Source organism: Camelus dromedarius, chromosome 9 (assembly GCF_036321535.1).
Source record: "Camelus dromedarius isolate mCamDro1 chromosome 9, mCamDro1.pat, whole genome shotgun sequence".
NCBI classification, from domain to species: Eukaryota; Metazoa; Chordata; class Mammalia; order Artiodactyla; family Camelidae; genus Camelus; species Camelus dromedarius.
The window spans coordinates 72,946,616-72,966,724 of NC_087444.1; the positions used below are offsets into that span (position 1 = coordinate 72,946,616).

Here is a 20,109-nt window from a genome sequence, read left to right on the forward strand (position 1 = left end):
GCGCCGGTGCAGAGGTCACCCTCCCGGGGCGTCCGCAGCCTACCATTCGCTCGCGGGCCCGCCGCTCGGCGCCCAGAACGGGAGCTGGTTTGCCGAGTCGCGGGGCGGGGCCTCCCTCAAGCCCATCCCCCGGCGAGGGCGGAGGGAGGAGGAGGAGGAGGAGGAGGAAAGGGGGGGCGGAACACAAAACCAGCAAGGGTTTTTTTTTTTTCCTTTTGCATTTAATTAAAAAAATTTTTTTTTTTTTTTTTTTTTTTGCAAACCCGAGGGGTCCTCCCCGGAGCGGGCGCGGGTCCGGGGCGCCCGGGCCGCGGCGCGGGGCGGCGGCAGGGGCCTGGCGGAGGCTGCCGGGCGGCCGCCATGCGATCAGGCAGTGCGCTGACCGGCCCGGCCGGTCGGCCCCTTCTGGGTCCTCCCTTTGCAGCCCGTGCGGGGCCGTCTCGGAGACCCCGCGCCGACGGCTGCTCAAACATCAGGGTGAGTTTCTCACAATGTAGCAATTTCTCTTTAAATCTCTTAACTCTCTCTACCTGCGAGTCGGGGCTGTGACAGGGCGCAAAAGCGAGGGGGGAGTGGGGGTTGGCGGCGAGGGTGTATGTGGGGGGAGCCGGAGCCGGGGCCGAACCCACCCCCCCGACACTCACACACTCAGTCCCCCAACCGGGGCGCAGCGCCCGCTGCCTCTTTTTTCGCTCGGCGCCCACCACCCCTGGCAGCCCCCCCCGCCCCCCGCGTCTCTCCCACCATCATCGCCGCCCTGATTCTGCGGGGGACCCCCCCCACCCCTTCTCCTCTGCCCAAACCGGCCGCCCGGTGCCTCCCCGGCCCTCCCGCCGGCTGCCGGGGATACAATGGAGCGGCGGAAAAACGAGACCTAACGTTCCACGGGGGGAGGGGCGGGGAGACCCCCTCCCCTGGCCCGGAGGCCCCCTCCCCTCGCCCTGCTCCCCGCCTTTCGGGGAAGAAGAAGGCAATGGGGCAGCGGATGATGATTTCCCGGCCGGAGCCGGCAAGCCTGCATCTCCCCCTCTCACCCGTCCCCTGCGCCCCCTCCTCAAATCTTTCCTGGGGGTGCCGGTGAGAAACGGGGCCTCTGGCAAGCCAGGGAGGGATGGATGCGGAAGGAGGCACTGGATCTCCCCCTCCCCACCGCCCCTAAACAATGAAAGGAGTTGACTTGGTCCCCCACCCCCCCAGCAATGAAAGGAGTTGACCCCCTCCCCCGCTAGCCGGTTAGTCCCGGAGGGGGCCGTTACCGAGGATGGGGGGAGGAAGGAGGTGAGCCTTACCCCTGTCATCTCCCGAGATTTGGGGCGGGCCCCCCATCTCCACCCCCTCGGCCTGAGAATGGGAGGCACCGGGCCCAGCCCGGGCACCGCGCTCGGGTGGTGACCTTTAGACAAAGGCAACCCTTTCCCTGGGGTGAGCCCGGACGAGCCGGGCCCGAGGCCTCCCCGGGCCCCTGTGGAGGGCGGCCAGGCCGCGGGCACCCGGAGGGAGGGATGGAGGAGGAGGGAGGAGGGATGGAGCCATCTGGTTTTCCCATCCTCGGCTGCCCCTCGGCTGCTTCTCCGGTTCCTGTCACGGGCGGCCTCCGGGAGACAAGGGACCAGGGGCGGCCCAGGCCTGGGTCCGCGGCCAGCCGCGAGCGGGGCGAGAAGCCGCGGGAGGGCTCGGGAGCCAGCGGTGATTGGAAGGCACCGCGGCTCCTTCCTCTCCGCACCCCTTTGTTTTGCTTTGTGGTTCTGAGCAGCTGAACTTCCCGGGAGGTGGGGTCAGAGGCCGCTGTGTCAGCTCTCCCCGGGAGGCCGGGGTGACAGGTCCCAGACTCTGGGCTGCAGTGTGCGCCCAGCCTTCTGTCGAGACAGTCAGCCCTTTTTGTCACACAGCCCTACGATACTAAAACATCCTGCGGAATGTAACGTATTGAGTGTTTGCTTTCCCCTCACACCTCCTTTCCCTCGGCGCTTGTCAGGAAAACAGTTTTTAGAAACACCCCAAACTCCACGGCCTGAGATTTATAAATTCTTGGTGCTTTCAACCTCTCCCCTTGCCCAGGGTGGGGATGGGGGGATAGTCAACTCTGACCTCCTGGGGTGGTGGGAAAAGGAAGGAGGTGGAGAGCTCAGGACCCTCCCCCCACCACGTGTCAGCGTCTATGGGGACTTAAGGGATGCGCTTAGCCCCCCACGCTCCCCCAGAGCTTCCTCACTCCTAGAAGCCAGAAATAACATCTCTCTACCCAGAGAGCATTATGAATTGGCTACTGCTAGATGCGTACACACTGGCCACCATCCTAGGAGGAAGTAGGGTCAGTTATGTTATTCCCATTTTGCAGACTGGCTAATGGAGACTCAGAGAAGTTAAGTGACTTCCAGGGGTCACACAGCCCCGATCTGTAACCATATCAAGTTGTCTCCAACTCAGCTCAAAACCGTTAGGTTCTCTGTACCCCTCTTTGGCACTTTGTCCTTTTGATTTCAGTTGACTTGGGTCTGAAATGTGGACAATACTTAAGAGGCGCTGAATTTTTTTTCCCTGCCTCTGGGTGCTGGTTTTGGGAAGGGGTAAGGAGCATATGGAAGCTGGCCTGAGGGCAGGATGGTTTCCCTAGTGGCTGGAGCAGAGCGTTTGTCTGTAAGAGTTGAGGTTTGGAGGTGTGTGAGTCGGGAGAAGGGGGGCCCCAGGTCTCGCCAGTTGGGGCTTGGGGGGCACCTGGTATTTGGCCCCACTGTCATCCTCCTCCTTCTCCACCTGAACTGGGACTCAGCCCAGATTGCTGTTCCTCTGTCCTTCTGGGAGGGAAACCGAGCTGTTGGGGACCTCTGTTGTCACTCTGCCCCGTGACCCTCCATGGTGCCGTGATGCAGCTGGCAGAAAACTTTCCTGCCCATTCTCTGCTTGGCCTGGGCGTCAGACTCCCTGTCCCACTCTGTAACCTTAGGCAGCTCCTTTAACTCACTGGCCCTCAGTTTCCTCCTCTGCTGATGGGGATAATTATAGTTCCCTTAAACTGACCTCGAGGTGACTGAAAGTATTATCCAAACTTGTCATTCTTATTTCTCATTCAGCTTATGGGGTATGGTGTGCCTGTAGGGGTGGGGAGGCATGTTGGGTGCTGGGCCTTTTAGGGGTGTTGGCAGAAGGCATCCCCCTGGAGGAGTTCCCTGTGGTGAGTAAGGGCCATCTGTAAATAATTCCATGTTGGTGACATTCCCTCCTCCAGCTCTCGGAACTGGGACCCCTTCAGCACTTACTGGTGCTGAGTAAACACTGGGGATAGCACTGAGGGAGATGAAATGGGGGGGGCCCAGCTTACCCAGTTACGAAGGGAATACAGGGGATCTTACCATTTTACAGATGAGGAAACTGAGTCTGGGGAAACCATGTCTGAGAGGGGACTCTAGGCCAGATGGCAGGGCCGAGGGATGCCTGCTGGGGGATGTGATTGGAGAGGGGCTCCACATTTGTCACCAGAGCTGGGGGACAACACTTTGAGGGACCCCCTGCAAGTAGCTTCCTTCCTGAGATGACAGGCCTAATAAATAATAATAATTCCAGGGGGTGGGGGGCAGGAGGAGAGGGGCTGGCTGTAGGTCTCTCTAGGCTGAGTGCTTCCTGAAAGTAGGGACTGATTTGGGGGGGGTACTGAGGGAATCATGAGTAAGGCCCAAAAGTGATAGGCTTAGGCCCCACCCCCCTTTTTTGCCAGCTTCATTCCCAGAGGCCTCAAGGGCCTTCTCCATCCTTCCCAGGGGATGTGGGGTCTCCCATCTCGTCCCTCTGAGAGGCTGTGAAATGGCCAAGGGGTTAGTGCCAAGCCCTGGGGCCTGGCAGGAGGGGTCCTGGGGTGTTGAGGGGGCTCCCCAGTTTCCTGGGGGTTGCCTTTTAGCCCAGGTCCAGCTGCCATCAGGGTCCCCGCCAGCCCCCCAGCTCTCCCCCGAGGCTGCCTTGACTCCTGGTCTCAAGAATGCAGAGGGCTGATGGTGGGGGGAAGTTAATTGGAAACAGGAAAACATGGCATTCCATTCTAGCCTGCCTGGGCTTGGAAAGCAGTGAGGGGCTGCCTTTCTCCTCTCCCGCCCTTCAGGGGAGAGGGGTGGGGGGCCTGGTGATCTTGCCTTGGTCTCTGGGGTCTTTCGCCCACCAGGCTCCCTCACTCCTAGTGGAGACAGCAAGTTGCCTGAGTTACACATCCACGATGTAAACCGCTCCCACCCCCCATCAGAATGACTTGCCCCCCCACCCACCGTTCATATCCAAGTCTGTCCCCTCTCTCTGAGGGCGGGAGGGCCTGCCTGAGTTGGCTCCCCAGTGTGGGATGTGTCACACTAGAGACACATGGGAAATGTTTGGTTGAGTTGTCCCTAAGGATCCCCTCCTCATTCCTTGCCTAGAATTCTCTCCTGCCTGGAGCACCACCATTCGAGTTTTATCCCCATGGACTGAAGCCTTTGTGTCTCAGTGGCATGCAGGATCCCCCAACGGGAAGAGAGCATTTTCTTAGACATTTCTAGTTTGGTGACAATTAGTTTTGTGTACTGAGTCTGCAGATATTCCTGGTGGTGGGGATCTGTTGGCAGGAGAAACTGGAGAAGAAGCATCCTTTGTGTTTTTAATTGTCCCCAATTAAACTTCCTAAGGACCTACTGTGTGCTGGGGCCCTGGGGCTCAGTTATTATGTTGGGACACCATCTAGGAGGACCCTCTAGATAAGTGTTGTCTTCACAGCTCCATCAACACTGGGGGGCTGGATGAATTCTGTCTGAGTGGTCTGTGGAAGCTCCAAGGAAGAAGGAACTTTTCTCTTTCTCTTTTTTTCTTGGGACAAATTCAAAGTCCCAAACATAGTAACTTCCTCCTTCATCCTCCCGGGCATCCCTGGTCCCCCAGCTCACCTCTCCAGAGGCAACTCCTCAGTCCTAATGTTCTGTGCACACACACTTATGTATGTGTATATATCTCTAAAAATATTCATTTCATGCAGATGGTAGCACACTTTTGCTATTGTTCTGCACTTGGCCTTTTTTCACTTCTCTTTAGGAGATCCACACGGTCCATGGAGGGTTTTCTCTTTTTCTTGGCTGCATTGTATTCCTCCATTTGGGCTCATCCTTGTTCACTTAATGTGGACTTGGAGGTGTTTGCAAAAGTTTCTAGGCGCTGAGCTGGAAGGCCCGCATCTCCTGTCCACTTATCTTATCGGGAAATGGGTATGGCAGCGAGATAAACTCCTAGAAGTGGGATTGCTGGGTCAGGAGCCTACAATTTGTCATTTGTTTACTCTTAGGAGGTACCTATGCAGCTGCATCTTGAAGGAAGTCATTTTCCCTCCTGTTCAAGTCATCCAGCCTGTCTGCCCCATTGTCTTTGCCTCTTGTGACCTCCTTGCCTCTTCCTTCCTGCCTGTGGCCTGCATCATGTGCTTCCCACTTGGTGTGGAGGTCGAGAGCGTGGGAGCTGGAAGCTGATGGTCCATTGGTTCAAATCCCTGCTCTGCCGCTTGCTGGCTGAATGGCTGCAGGCAGGGGACTTGCTCACTCTGCTCCTCTGTTAAATGGGTTCATTTCAGTATCTACCTTTGGAAGGTTGTTGTAAGGATTAAATAATACCCATAAAGTGCATAAGTTGTCTGGTCAGTCAGTGGTGGTGTCATCTGTCATTCTGTGGCATTTCTCCAGGGCATAGGAACCCCTTAATTCTGGCCCCCCTTATTGGCAGGCTGGGGAGGGAATGCTGGCTTTCCTACTTAACTGCTGCATGCCCCTGGGCAGGTGATCCTTTCCTGGGCCTCAGTTTCCTTGTCTGTAAAATGGGCCCATGGTGGCTCCCTCCCAGATTGGCCATGAGGGCTGAATGAGGCAGCACTTTCCACAGCTGGGCAGGCAGTAGGTGTTCAGGAACGAGCATCTGATGTTGCTGTTACTTTCATGGTGATTACTGTTCTCCCGTGGGCCCCATGCTGACTTCTCCACTCTGAAAGCTCTCCATTGTCTTCCCGAAAGGGGACATTGTTGGCATTCTAAACTGCATGGCAGCGGAGGGCATGGAGCAGGCTGCTCTGGCATAAGGCGTGGCAGTGTGGCCCTGGGGAAAGACAGGGCTTCCTGGCTCTGTGCCTCAGTTGCCTCACCGGGAAGAGTGGCAGTTACAGGAGACCCACCTCCAGGCTCATGGATGTTCAGTGCTTAACACAGTGCCTGGCATGTCGCCAGTGCTCAGAAAATGTTAGGGGGCTGTGATGTGGTGATGATGGTGATGATGATGGTGATGGTTAAGCGAACTAGCAAAATCTCCTGTGGGATTAAATACCCAAGTCCTTGCCTCCTTCCCCTAAAAACCTGGGCAGTCAGTGTTGGCATTTGCATTGGAGAGCAGGGGCCAAAGCAATCAAATACCCACCCATTGGTTGCCTAATCTGTAACAGAACTTCTCTCCTGGGGTGCTTGTGAGGTTTAAATGAGTGAAGATGCAGAAAGCTTTTAAGACAAGTCCCGGTGTGAAGGTTCACTTTGCTTGTTATTATTTTAAGTTTTTTATTTAGCTTTTTGAACAAGATGGGTTATATATATATATATTTTTTTTTTAAATTGAAGTATAGTTGGTTTACAATGTTGTGTTAATTTCTGGTGTACAGCATAGTGATTCAGTTACATGTGTATATATATATATTCCTTTTGTACTCAAGTTTTTACCATGGAAATTTTAAAGCATCTTCCAAGAGTTGAGAGAAAAGAATATCAACCCCCCGAGTACCCATCGCCAGCATCACTGTTTTCTCCTGACCACCCCCTACCCTGCACTTTCTTTTTCCTTTTTTGCTGGACTACCTTTGAGCAAATTCCAGACTTCGTGTCACTTCAACTGTATTATTATCATGTATATGTTATTTTTTTATTCAATGGAGGTACTGGGAATTGAACCCAGGACCTTGTGCATGCTAAGCATGCAGTCTACCACTGAGCTGTCCCCGCCCATCCCCGTGTATTTATTATTATTATTGTTATTAATACCAATGGTATTGCTATTTTTGGCATATGGAATCTGTTTCATCACCTCTGGTATCTGTCCTATCTGAGAGGGAAGAAACATTAAGCCTGTTTCACAGATTGAGGAAACCAAGGCAGAGGCCCTGAGCTTTGATCTATGTTCCCCTCTTTGGGACCTTGGTGAGGTCCCTGTCTTGGCCACCCCGGGCCTTGCACCCTGGTGGCTGTTTCTGATCACACAGCGTTGGGGATTTATGCCTGGACATGTACAGCATGGGCGAGGTTCTGATATTCTGTGTCAAAATCATCCCCGTAAGGGGCAAGTCAGAGAAGTTGGGCCGGTGGTAGGAGGATGGACAGATGGACACCCCTGGCAGTAAGGGGTCACTGGGCTAGCCACTCGGGTTCTTGAGTACTCTTTGTGACCCTCCTAACCTTGTGACTTGGGGACAGGTCACTTCCCTTCCCTAATTCCAGATTAGAGAACCGGAAGTGCAGGAATAATAATCGATGTGTCTTCCCAGCGCTTTGCATCAGTTAAACAAGGTCCTGTGTGGGGAAAGTGTTTTGCAAGTGCCTGGCTTACAGTAAGCACTCGGCAGAAGGTGGTGGTCACTGTTGTCACTGTAGTTAGATATCACTTCTGTGTGTACCCCAAGAGGGCCGTAACCAAATGCACTTTCTAGGGTTAAGAGGGTCAAAGGACCCTTCTGTCCCTGGAACCCGTGGCAAGGCCCAGCTGCCTTCATCCCCTTTTCTTGCTGAAGGTTTCTTGGAGGAGACAGAGGGCTGCTGACTTCTAGGTGACCCCTCCTCCCAGCCTCCTGTGTCCCCTATGTCCTAGCCTGGCAGCTGTGGGAGCAGAGTGGGGAGGGTGTGTCTGTGGCTGCTGGAGGCTTGTTAATGACCCCTGGGGAGGTGGCTTCTGCAGCTTAGAGGCAAAGGGCTGCCCATTCCCCCAGGATACCTGCCAATCAATACTTCCGGGAGCCCCCTTTCCAGAAGATGGGTGCTGCCTGTCTCTTGTTCACTGCATGGTGCTGGGCAGGCAGATGCCCACAGCTCCTGCCTCACATGAGGGTTGTGACAGTTGGCTTGACAGTCACCTCCCTCCATGTGCCTCACCCATCCTCAAACACTAAGCCTCCTGGGCTCCCCTCTGCCTAGCAAGCTCTCGCCACAGTGGCCTCACTTCTCTTCTCAGAATGTGCCCAGTCACCTCCCATTTTTGTGGACGTGCTTCTCTTTTCACATGGGAGCTTTATTTAAGGGAGTTCCTAGCAGAATTCTCCTGTAAACAAGCCAACAGTGAAATATATATACACACACATTTATATATTTTACATATTATTATACATTATACGATAACAATATTAAATTTAGACTTAGCAATACGAGTATAATAAATGTATATATTACATACAAATATATGCAAGTATATATTTATCTGTATGTATCAAAGTTGTATGTGTATGTGTATATTTCCCCCATCCTCTCCTTGAATGTAATTGATATACAGTAAAATGCGCAGAGATTAAGGGTCCTCCTCCCTGAGTCTTGACAAACGTGGCTGCCTGTGTAACCCACACCCTGTCCAGGTCCAGAACGTTCACATCGCAGCCAGCAAGTCCCTTTGCGCCCCTGTCCAGTCGATACCCACTCCCAGAAGTGGTCACTGGGCCACTGTTCCCTCATGTTATTGTGGATCGGTGTTGCCTCTTCTTGAATCTAACAGATTTGTGCGGTCCTTTGGGTTGAGCATCTCAGCTCAGCATCATTATTTTGAGATTCAGCTATGTCATTGTGGTGCCTGTCTTTTTATCACTGAGCAGGAGTCTGTGGAAAGGTTTTACATCCTTTCTCTCAGTAGAGAGAGATCTGAGCTGCCCACCACCGCCGACCACCCCAGGGAAGTCTCATCCCAACGCCCCTCCCCTGGGTACCCTTCCCAGCCTCAGCAGTCAGTCTAGGGATGCTCTCCCAGTTCACTGTCCTCCCCCCACGGCCCCCGCCCCGCCTCCTAGCCCCGTTGGGATATAGGAGGTGTCCTGTGAGCCTTCCTCAGGCCTGGCTTGAACTACTGAAGGAGGGAAGTGATGTGACCTGTGTTCTCAGTTCCTGGAGCACAGTAGGAGTCCTATGGATGTTTGCTGACTGACTGACTGACTGAAGGATGGACATGTCACAGGGGTGGAGAGAGCGAAGGCGAGAGCCTGTGTTTGGAGTAACTATTCTGTTTCTCAAAAAGTGTGACCCACTTGCTTCCAAACCACCAGAGTTTGTGAAAAATGTCAATCCCAGGGTCCCACCCCGCCCCATTTCCTAGGAGTCCTGGTGGGTGGGGCTTGGACCCCACACCCCCTGCTCAACTGCCCTGCTAGGCTCAGCTGCCTTCATTGCTCCCTTGGGCCCATCCCTTTATTAAACCCCACCCCGAGCAGTTCCTTTCTTCAGGAAGCCCACCCCTCAAAGCGGCAGAGCTCTGCCTGCAGTGGCCCCTCACCCTGGGCAGGCCGCCCTGGGTCTTCTGGCTGCACTTGACCCTCGCTCCATGGCTGTTGCCCATCCTGTCCTCGCTGCCTCCCGGTGCCCAGTACTTGCTCCCTGAGTGTCTTCAGAGAGGGAGTGGAGCGATGACGGCTCAATGGGGAGACTGAGGCTCACTGGGGTATAGGTGCTGTCCCCCAGTTCAGCCAGGACTGGAAGCCACACATGCTGCGTTCCTTTGGATCTACGCAGCCTTTGACTGTAGGCTGCACCCCCTTTTACAGAGATGATAAAAGGGGGTAAAACTCAGGTCTCATAGTTGATCAAAATTTTGGAGGAAATCTCTCATCCGTCCTTGCCTCTGGTTTCTCAGGCCCCACCAGGCTGCCTGCGGTTTGCTACCTAAGTCTCAAAGCTGTTTCGAGGGGGAACTGTTTTTCTTTGTCAGATTTCTGTCTCCTTAGCTGGATGGGCAGAATTCCCTGACATCTGCTCAGGCCTTTCCCCTCCCCGAGCCCGTCCCCCATCCACAGTCCTGTTTTTTCATTTAGACCTTTATGAAGCACAGAGCCGTACCTCTGTCACAGAAGACCCTGAACCAACTTCTGGGCTGACAGAGCCCCCGGCCAGACACTCGCAAAATTGGGAGTTTTAGTTAAGGGAGTTCCTACCAGAAGTCTGCTTTAAGCAAGCAAACAATAAAATATATGTACACACACACCTTTGTATATGTTACAAATTATTACACGGTATATAATAACTTATATTCAGTTTAAACTTAGCAATATAATAGGCATGTAATAAATGTTTATGTTACATACAAATATACACACGTATATATTTACATGTAGGTATAAAATTCCCTTTAATTCCCAGTCCCTTCCTTGGCCCTGTGCCCTGGCAGATTGTTCTGTGCCCTGGCAAATCGTTTGCTTTGTGTGGTGGATTTTGACGTTATATAGAGGATCCTGCTGAATTTCGCTTTCTGAGTCTTTTTCATCCTGCACCCGCTTTCAGGTGCCCCCCCACTCCCCGCCCCATGTTGCTACTTGTCCATCTTGTCTGTTGCTTCTTCCGGCTCTGGGGCTCCGTGGGGTGTAGTCATCATGGTTTACTTAGAATTCTCCCCAGCGCCAGGCCCCACCCCCACCCCCACCCCAGCTTGCCTCCATCACCCTGTCACAGTGAGAGGAAAGGTGACTTGTCCAAGGCTACACAGCTGGCTGCTGGCAGAGCAGCACTTTGAATCCAGATGCATCCTACTGGTTAATTCAGATCCACACAGCAGGCCTTCTGTGTGCCTGGCCTCAGAGCTCTGCCCTCAGGGACAGGGGAGGGAGGTAAGCCCAAAACACGCCCATCCTCCCTGCAAGGTGAGATCAGTATCTCAGGAGTGTCAGCTGGGCTAATGGAGGCCAGGACTGAGGTAGGTGTGCGTATCATGGCAGGCTTCCTGGAGGAGGGGGCTTCTGGGGACAGACTTTGGGCTCCAGGCCATTCCCAGCAGAGAGAAACTAGGGATGCTTTGCACAAAGGCCAGTTGAAGCTTCATGGGGAAAGAAGGCCTGGGACATTGGTGCTGGGATCTGGGGTGCTTTGGTTTTTGTTGATGGAGGGAGTCCAGGGTAATCCAGAGTCATTGGCATGAGCAACTGAATGGAATCAGGTGCCTTTCTTGAGATGCTGTAGAGGTGTCTGTGGTTTAGGGAGTACGAACCCTGGAGAGTAAGCTCTAACACCCTCTCGGCTGATGGAATGATGCAGGGGGGATGAATGAATGACCTGTAGGTATCACGAGTAAGGGGCAGTGACATGGAGTGGTCCCTGAAGTCCCAGGGATGGGGACAATTCCCCAGGGAGAGGACAGGAGAGGCTCAAGAGTCAACCTAGGCAGCTGCCCATGTGCAGGGAGGGGTAGAAGCTCCTTTGGTCAAAACACAGGAAGAGGGAGGAGGAGCAGGGTCAGTGCACTCAGCATCTCAGGAGCAAAGCGGGGGGCTGGGGGGAGAGTTTCTAGAAAGGTCTTAGCTGACATGGACTTGAGGACAGGCTTTCTGGGCTGGACGCGGCTGTTCTGTAAGCAGGGATTTCCTGGGTTTGGTGGGTAAGTAGGGGCGGGAGCCAGACTGGAATATGGTGAGGGGTCATGAGAGAAAAATGGCTTCATGGATGGATGGATGAATGGATGGATAGAAGGAAAGCAGGCAGATAGATGGAGCTCTTGGCAGCCAGAGATTGAAAAAAAAAAATCTTTTACCCTCTATGGCTCCCTAGTGCCCTCAGGTGAAAGTGTAACCCTCACCTGCCCCAACAAAGCCCCACTAGTCTGGCCTCGGCTTATCTCCCTAACCTCATCTCCTGCCCTTCCACCTTGCTTTCTTCACGTCCCCAGTCTGATCCCGCCTCCCCACCTTTGCCGTCGCCTCTGCTCATTGCGGTCTTCTCTCAGCCCTTCCTGTCTCTGGGCTTCTCGACCCGCAGGCCTCTGCTTCAATACCCCTTCCTCCAGGAAGCCTTCCTTGCTGACCCTGTCTAACTTCCTCCCTGTCACTCAGTTTATTTCCATGTCAGGCTTCACCTTCTGGACCTGACTGAGAATAAGCCAAGACGCTGTGTTCACTGCATGAACGAGGGTCCAGGCGACCTTTATGCAGATTGGAAGGAGAAGGAGCACCTTGGACCTGTCTTCTAGGATCTGAGCAGGCCTAGAGAAAAGGAAAGTAGCAAAGGAAGATTCTAGAAGAGGCGGGGTGGGGGTGGGGTGGGTGCTGGGTTGGGCTCCAGAGTGATGCTTCCTCACAGGTCAGGAGGTGAGGACGAGAGGGGTGTGAAGGCAGAAGAAAGATGTTCGTGCAGTTGGGAAGGTGTTCAGGAGACCAGCGTGGCCCTGCTTGGAGACGGGAGGAGTGGGAGGCCTGGGGGATGGGGGTGGGGCGGAGAGGGTGAGCCAAGTGGTAGTGCCAGCTGGTGTGAGGGGGGGGGCTTTGGTAGTCCTGCCCCAGCTGGGAGAGGCAGCCGCTTTGTAACTTTTTCAGGCCAAGGTCTTCAGAGCATGTGGTGGTTCTCAGTTTTGGGGAAGGAGGTCTCCGTTCCTTTGGGAACCCTGCTTGGAGGCCACTGACCTTTCCCCCCAGAGAAATGCATGCTTGGCTTTACAAACTAACGTTTGGCGAACGATTTCAGGGAGGTTGTGAATCCACTTAAGAGCTTTCCATGGATTGTGACCATAGCAACAATAATAATAACAGCCAGCAGGGCCCTGGGCACTGGTCTAGGGCCTTCAGAAGTACTGCCTCGTTTACTCATGTTAGGACTTTAGGAGGTGGGTGCAGTGAGCATCCGCATTTTACAGATGAGGAAACTGAGGCACGGAGTGGTTAAGTGACTTGCCCAGAGTTACACAGCTGTCAAATGGCAGAGTGGGCAGGCCCCCTGGGGAGGGTGGTCTGGCCCCAGAGCCCAGGCTCGTAGCCATAAAGCCCCACCGCTTGCTTGGTACAGGGGCTGGGCCAGAAAACCCACAGCCTGGAAGCTGCCCTTCCCCTCCCACCTCCCACTTTTGCCCTGGGATCCAGCTTGGGTCGCAGCTCCACTAGTGGAGGCCCCGGCCCAGCAGGGCACCGTCCCTCCCTGCTCTTTCCCTTTGCACCCTCCGTGGTGTCTTCATTAACATAACCGTGGCTGCCCCAGCTTCCTCCAGACAGCGGATGTGTTTGTGAGTTTATGAGGAGCCTGTGTGAGTCAGTGAGGCCTGCAAGGAAGGGGTCGGGACTCCGGAGGCAGATCTGGCTTGGGGGCAGCTGGGGGGCTTGGAGCAAGGGTGCTCCACCTCTCTCAGCCTCAGTTTCCCCATGTGGGAGAGGGGCCTGATGCCTTCCTCTTGGAAGTTTAATTGATGACATCACCCATCTACCAAAGTGCTGCAGGGGCAGGGGGAAGATGATTTTTTGAGATATTTGGAGGTTGCAATTGCAGATTTGGGGTCTTAGATCGAAATGATGTACCTGGTGGGATTGCTGTGGAGTTTAATTGAGAGAGGGTACCCTCAAGTGACTGGCACTTAATAAGCACGTTGTAAGTGCTGGTTGCTATTACTATCACAGCTGTTGCTATTATTATCCCTGACAGCCTTTAGTCTGTGCCTACTGGTGCAGACAGGCCGGGCTGTGTGGTACAGCAACAGTTTCTCAAGCTTGAATGTGCACACAGATCCCTCGGGGAGTCTGAAAAATGTGAGGTCTGATTCAGCAGGTTTGCGGACGGTCTGAGACCCTGCATTTTTAGCAGGCTGGCAGGTGATGCCCGGGCCGCTTCTGGTCTGGAGACCACCCATTTGAGTAGCAAGAGGTAGTGTGGTTTTTGGATGATTTCTGAGTTGCTTAAAGGGTTCTGCAATTTGATCGGAGACGTGGGTACTGAGGCTAAAATTGGATTCCTTAACTCTTTTGGGTTTGCCAGTTTGAGGGCAAATCTGTATGAATTACTATACACGGAAAAAAGTCACATATAACACTATGGAAATCTTTTCAATGTCCCCTCTTCCTGCTGTCTCTGGAGGGCCCTCTGAGGAGTTTGGGGTACGTTCTTTCTGACCCCCTATTCTATGCATACATATTTTTCCTCTTGGTCACACATGCTATATGAATTATTCTACACCTTGCTTTTTTTTTAAATTGAAGTATAGTTGATTTGCTATGTTGTGTTAGTTTGTTGTATACAGCAAAGTGATTCAGTCTTATATATATATATTCTTTTTTATATTCTTTTCTATTATTGTTTATTACAGGATATTGAATATAGCTCCCTGTGCTATACAGTAGGACCTTATTGTTTATCTATTTTATATCTAGTAATTTGTATCTGCTAAGCCCAAGCTCCTAATTTATCCCTCCCCCACCCCCTTTCCTCTTCAGCAATCATAAATTTGTTTTCTATGTCTGTGAGTCTGTTTCTGTTTTGTAAATAAGCTCATTTGTATCATATTTTAGATTCCACATGTAAGTGATTTATGATATTTGTCTTTGTCTGACTTACTTCACTTAGTGTGATCATCTCTAGGTCCATCCATGTTGCTGTAAATGGCATTATTTCATTCTCTTTATGGCTGAGTAGTATCCCATTGTGCATATATGTGTATATACCACATCTTCTTTATCCAGTCATCTGTCTATGGACATTTAGGTTGCTGCCATGTCTTGTCTGTTGTAAATAGTGCTGCTGTGAACATTGGGGTGCATGTATCTTTTCAAATTAAGAGTCTTCTCTGGACATATGCCTGGGAGTGGGATCGCTGGATCACATGGCAACTCTTATTTTTATTTTTTTAAGGAACCTCCATACTATTTTCCATGGTGGCCGCATTAATTTTCATTTCCACCAACAATGTAGTTCCCTCCACCTAGCTTTTTAACTTGAACAAATGTCTTGGAATGATTTCCATGGCAGCAGTCTAGAACCCCATTCTTTTAGCCGTTTAAGAGTATTCCATGATTTATTTTTAACCTCTGTCCTGTATGGATGTTGTTTTTGGTTTGTTTTTGTTGTGAGCCTGCATGCATCTTTATATTTAAAGTGTGCTTCTAAAATGTGTCTTTTGCAGATAGCATGTAGTCTGACAGTCTCCTTCTGATGATTGGAATGTTAAGATCAGTGCTGTCCAATAAAAAATAAAATCCTAGCCACTTCTATGTCATTTAAAATTTTCTAGTAGCCAGTCTAGTCGAAAGAAACAGGGAAAATTAATGTGAATATATTTTATGCAGCCTTTTACATCCAGAATACAGTCATTTCAACATGTAATCGGTGTAGAAGTCATGAATGAGATATTTTACAGTCTTTTTACTTGTGGTAAAATACACATGACATAAAATTTACCATTTTAACCATTTTTAAGTGCATAATTCAGTAGCATTGGGTATATTCACACTGTTGTGCAACCATCACCACTATCCGTTTCCACACCTTCTTCATCCTTCCAAACAGAAACTCTGTGCCCATCAAACGGTAACTCCCCCTCCCCTCGCCCACATACTAGCAACCTCTGTTCTACCGTCTGTCTCTGAATTCGACTACTCTTCGTGCCTTATATAAGTGGAATTATATAGCACTTATCCTTCTGTGTCTGGCTTATTTCACTTAGCATAATGTCTTTAAGGATAGTCATTGCATTTGTAGCATCTATCAGAATTCCCTTCCTTTTTTTTTTTTTTAAATTGAACTATAGTCAGTTTACAATGTTGTGTCAGTTACTGGTGTACATCATAATGTTTCAGTCATACATATACATACATATATTCGTTTTCATATTCTTTTTTCATTATAGGTTACTACAAGGTATTGAATATAGTTCTCTGTGCTATACAGTATAAACTTGTAGGTCTATTTTATATATAGTAGTTAGTATCTGCAAATCTCTAGCTCCCAATTTATCCCTCCCAACCCCCTGCTTGATCTGGTAAGCCATAAGTTTGTTTTCTGTATTTGTGAGTCTCTTTCTGTTTTGTAAGTAAGTTCATTTTTTTTAGATTCCACATATAAGTGATATCATATGGTATTTTTCTTTCTCTTTCTGACTTACTTTACTTAGAATGATGATCTCCAGGTCCATCCATGTTGCAGCAGAATTTCCTTCGTTTTTAAGGCTGAATGATATTCCGTTGTCCACATAGACCACATTGTGTTTCTCCCTTCATCCACCAATAGATCCTTGGGTTATTTCCACCTTTTGGCTATTGTGACTAGTGCTGCTAAAAACATTGGCATACATGTACCTAAGTCTGCCTTCAGTGCTCTTGGATATATACCTGGGAGTGGAATCATTGGGTCATTTGGTAATTCTGTTTTTAACTTTTTGAGGAACCAGCTATCATCTGCAGTGGCTGCACCATTTCACACTCCCACCAGCAAAGCGCCAGGGTTCCGATTCCTCCACATTCTTGTCAACACTTGTTCAGTCTTTTTCTCCCCCACCTCACGCCAAGTTTTCGAAATCCAGTGTGTATTTTACACTCAGAACATCTCGTTGGACCGGCTCTGTTTCAAGGGCTGGGAAGTCATGTGAGACTGCTCCGAGCGGATGGTGCAGGGTTAGACCCTTCCTATTTGGCGACATCACTGATGTGCTGGATTTAAATCTTCCGTCTCACTGTTTGTTTTCTGTTTATCTCCTTTTTCCCTTGTTTCCTGCCTCCCTTAGATTCATTGGAGCAAGCTGTAGCTGATTCACCCACCTCTGTGTTACCCTAGAGTTTCCATCCTGCATCTTTGACCAGGACTTGGGCTCTGATTCTGAGTGAGATGGGAGCCCTGGCCGACTTTTGAGCCAGGGAGTGACCCGACCTGACTTTTTTTGTGTCCACACCTGCAGTGGCTTGTGCAAGAGTGTTTCTACCGGCCAGATTCCTGGAAGAGGAATAACTAAGAGAAAGAGAAGTGTGCGCTGAGGTTTGGGTCGGCCCTGCCAAATCGCATTCCAGAAAGACCTCACCGTTCTCACCCCTTGCATACAGCAGCCAGGATTTGTCGAGTGACTGCTCGGTGCCAGGCCTGGGCTGGACCCGAGTGATGCTGGCGAGAATCAACCCAGGTCCTGTTGCTTAAATAACTCTCGGTCCTTGAAGTGCAGGGCAGCCTCTAGAGTAGCCTCTGGGCTCAAAAGAGGGCAAAGCTTTCAGAGGAACTGAAAAAAGTGAGGCCAGAGGATATCCTAGATGGTGGAAGGAGGCTTAGCTCATCGCGGGTGGCGTGGGAGCTGGCCGGGGCAGGAGGTGGACTGCATTGTATTCGTCTGGGGACTGTGTGTGTGGGCTCCCCACCCATGTGGAACACTGGGGGACAGCTGAGGAGTCAAATAGTAGTACTTCCCTCTTGGGGCTTGTTTGGAGGAGTCCATGAGAAGCCGGCAGCACCTGGGTTGTTGTTTGACAAAATTAACTCCAGGTTGGGAGGGGATCAGCCCTGGGAATGGGTCGACCTGACCTTGGGGGCAGGCATGACCCAAACTTGGGACATGTTTTAAGATCTGTATCAGATAAACTTGGACTTGGAGCCCCAGCCCTGTTCTTCCTCAGGCAGGCTACTCCGGTCCTCTGTTAAAAGAGGATAAATGATAGCAGATGCTGCTGCTTAGGCAGGTGATGAGGGTTCCATCAATGAGATGACAGCCACCCGGAGCCCAGGGCCCTCTTGACCACAGCGAGGCTCGAGACAGGTTAGCTGCAGTTGTTGTTACTGCCTTTGTTGTTGTTGTTATTCATTTCAGGCTTATAGGCACCAGCCAGATACTTCCTAATCCCTCAGGACTGAGACCCCGGAGAAATGAGGTGGGTGGTTTTGAGTCAGAAAATTGCAGAGCAGGGATTTGAAGCTACATCTGACCTGAGCTCATGGACTTCCCGCTTCCGGGTCTTTCGGGGTGGGGAGGGGGCTCTCCAGGTTTAGCACAAAAACTCTTCCCTTCTTACAACAGCCAGCGATCAAGAAGCGCGATCGAGATGACACTGCCCCCACCAGCAGTGGTAGCAGCAGCTCACTCGCAGTGACTCAGGCAGCAGGACCTGCCCGAGCCAGGCTATTTATTGTCTGTCTTGCGCTCCGTGTGAATATTCATCTGTTTGGCTGCAGAAATATTAGCGTTTGATGACAGGGTGCTGACCCAGAGCGAGCTGTGGGTGTCCAGGTGTTGCGTAACAGACATGTGCAAATGCCATCATCACCTTGTGACGTCTGAGGAAAGGTCTGCCTTTCGGAATGCATCTCACCCCAAGGGTTTTGAATAAAGGCTCATGGACCTCTGCACAGATGTCGTCTGTCTCCCGCTTTCGCACACCCCAGGGTGCACGTTGCCTGTGCCCGTTTGGCTACGTTGGGTGGTGTTTACTATTCAGATTCGGCACTCCTCGCCAGACAATGCGGAACGAGCAGCCGTGTCGAGCCTTGATGGGATCTGAAGGCGAGAGAGCCGGGTGGGTGGGAGGAGTGGGAAGGGAGGCTTCTGGAAGCCTGTTCTCTGAAAGCTGGGAATCTGGAGTCTGTGTTGTGCTTCGGCTGGTGATGAGGGAGGAAGGGAGAACGTACTGATGGACCGGACTGGGGCCTGCCCGGGACGTAGGACGCTCCTTGTGGGGCTGGATGTAGTGTCCTGGGAACCGAGAGGGGCCAGGCCCGATCAGCGATCGGTAAAGAAATTAAGGGCGAGCGGGTCTGGGAGATTTTACTTACTTTCCCCCTGATTATGGGCACGGTGTCTCCGTCCTGTGCTGCTCTGTTTTCTCCACTGGGTTGTCTCAGAGGCACCTCAAACTTAACACACCTGACGCCGAGTTGCTACCTGCCCCCAGCCCCCAAAACAAAACAAAAACCAAAAGCCAAGCCTGCCCGTCTCCAGGTGTCACCATCTCGGTCCATCCTCCCAGTGGCCTGGGTCAGGCACTTCGGCATCATCTGTGATCCCTCTTTTTTTTTTTTTTTTTGTCTCTTTTTTAATTTTAATTTCAGTGACTCTTATTGTGGTAAATGACACATAACATAAAATCTAACTTCTTTAAAAATTTTTTTCCTTTTTTTAAACAGTTTTTTGGGTTTTAGGGGGGGAGTTTGGAAGAGGGAGGTAATTTGGTCTGTTTAATGGAGGTACTGGGGATTGAACCGAGGACCTTGTGCATGCTAAGCACGTGCTCTACCACTGAGCTCTATCCTCCTTCCGTTATTGGTTTTTTTTTTAAATTGTGGTAAAATATGCATAATGTAAAATTTACCATTTTGACCCTTTTTAAGTGTATGCTGCAGTGGCACTGAGTACATTCATAGTGTTGTGCAACTGTCACCTCTATTCATTTCCAGAACTTTTTCATCATTCCAAACAGAAACTCAGTACCTGTTAAACATAACGCCCCATTCTCCCCTCCCACCAGCCCCTGCCAACCTCTAATCTACTTTCTGTTTCTACACATTTGCCTGTTGTAGGAACCTCGTATAAGTGGCATCACACCATATTTGTCCTTTTGTGTCTAGACGATTTCACTTAGCAGAGTGTTTTCAAGTTTCCTCGATAATGTAGCACGTACCAGAATTTCATTCCTTTCTAAGGCTGAATAGTACTCCAGTGTATGAATGTACCACATTTCATTTCTCCATTCATCTGTTGATGGACACTTGGGTGGTTTCTGCCTTTTCGCTGTGGTTATTTTTGATTCATGATCTGGCCCCTGACTTTCTAGCTATCTGTCTAACCTCATCTCCCACTAACTACTCTCTCCTATTGCTCACTCTGCTTTAGCCACACTGGCCTCCTTCCTCCACTCAGGCAGGTGTCCACCTCAGGGCCTTTGCGCTTGCTGTTCCCTTGCTCCATGATTCCCTCCCTCCTCTCCTAAACCAAGCCTACCTTTATAACTGAAAATCCCTTGTCCTTCTTTTTCATTGCTTTTCCTCCATAGAACTTAGCCACTTCTGACATACCATCTATTTTACATTTATATTGATTTTACATATAACAATATTTTATAATATTTATAAGTATTTTAAATATTGGTAAATCATCCTATATGTAATATAAATTCTAATCGCTATTAAATTTTTATTCAACAAATAGAAACTTAATACATGTAGATTAAATATTTGTGAGTACTTAGTA

At 50.8% G+C, this 20,109-nt stretch overlaps 1 protein-coding gene across 1 annotated transcript in view; it reads left to right on the plus strand.

Annotated features, from left to right (window-relative positions):
- The first annotated feature begins 305 nt into the window (after positions 1–305).
- The window catches only part of BICRA (BRD4 interacting chromatin remodeling complex associated protein), a 73,862-nt gene continuing 54,058 nt past the window's right edge, over positions 306–20,109 (plus strand). The window contains 1 exon segment of the mRNA XM_031458986.2: positions 306–477. The gene's annotated coding sequence lies outside the window, so the exon portion shown is untranslated.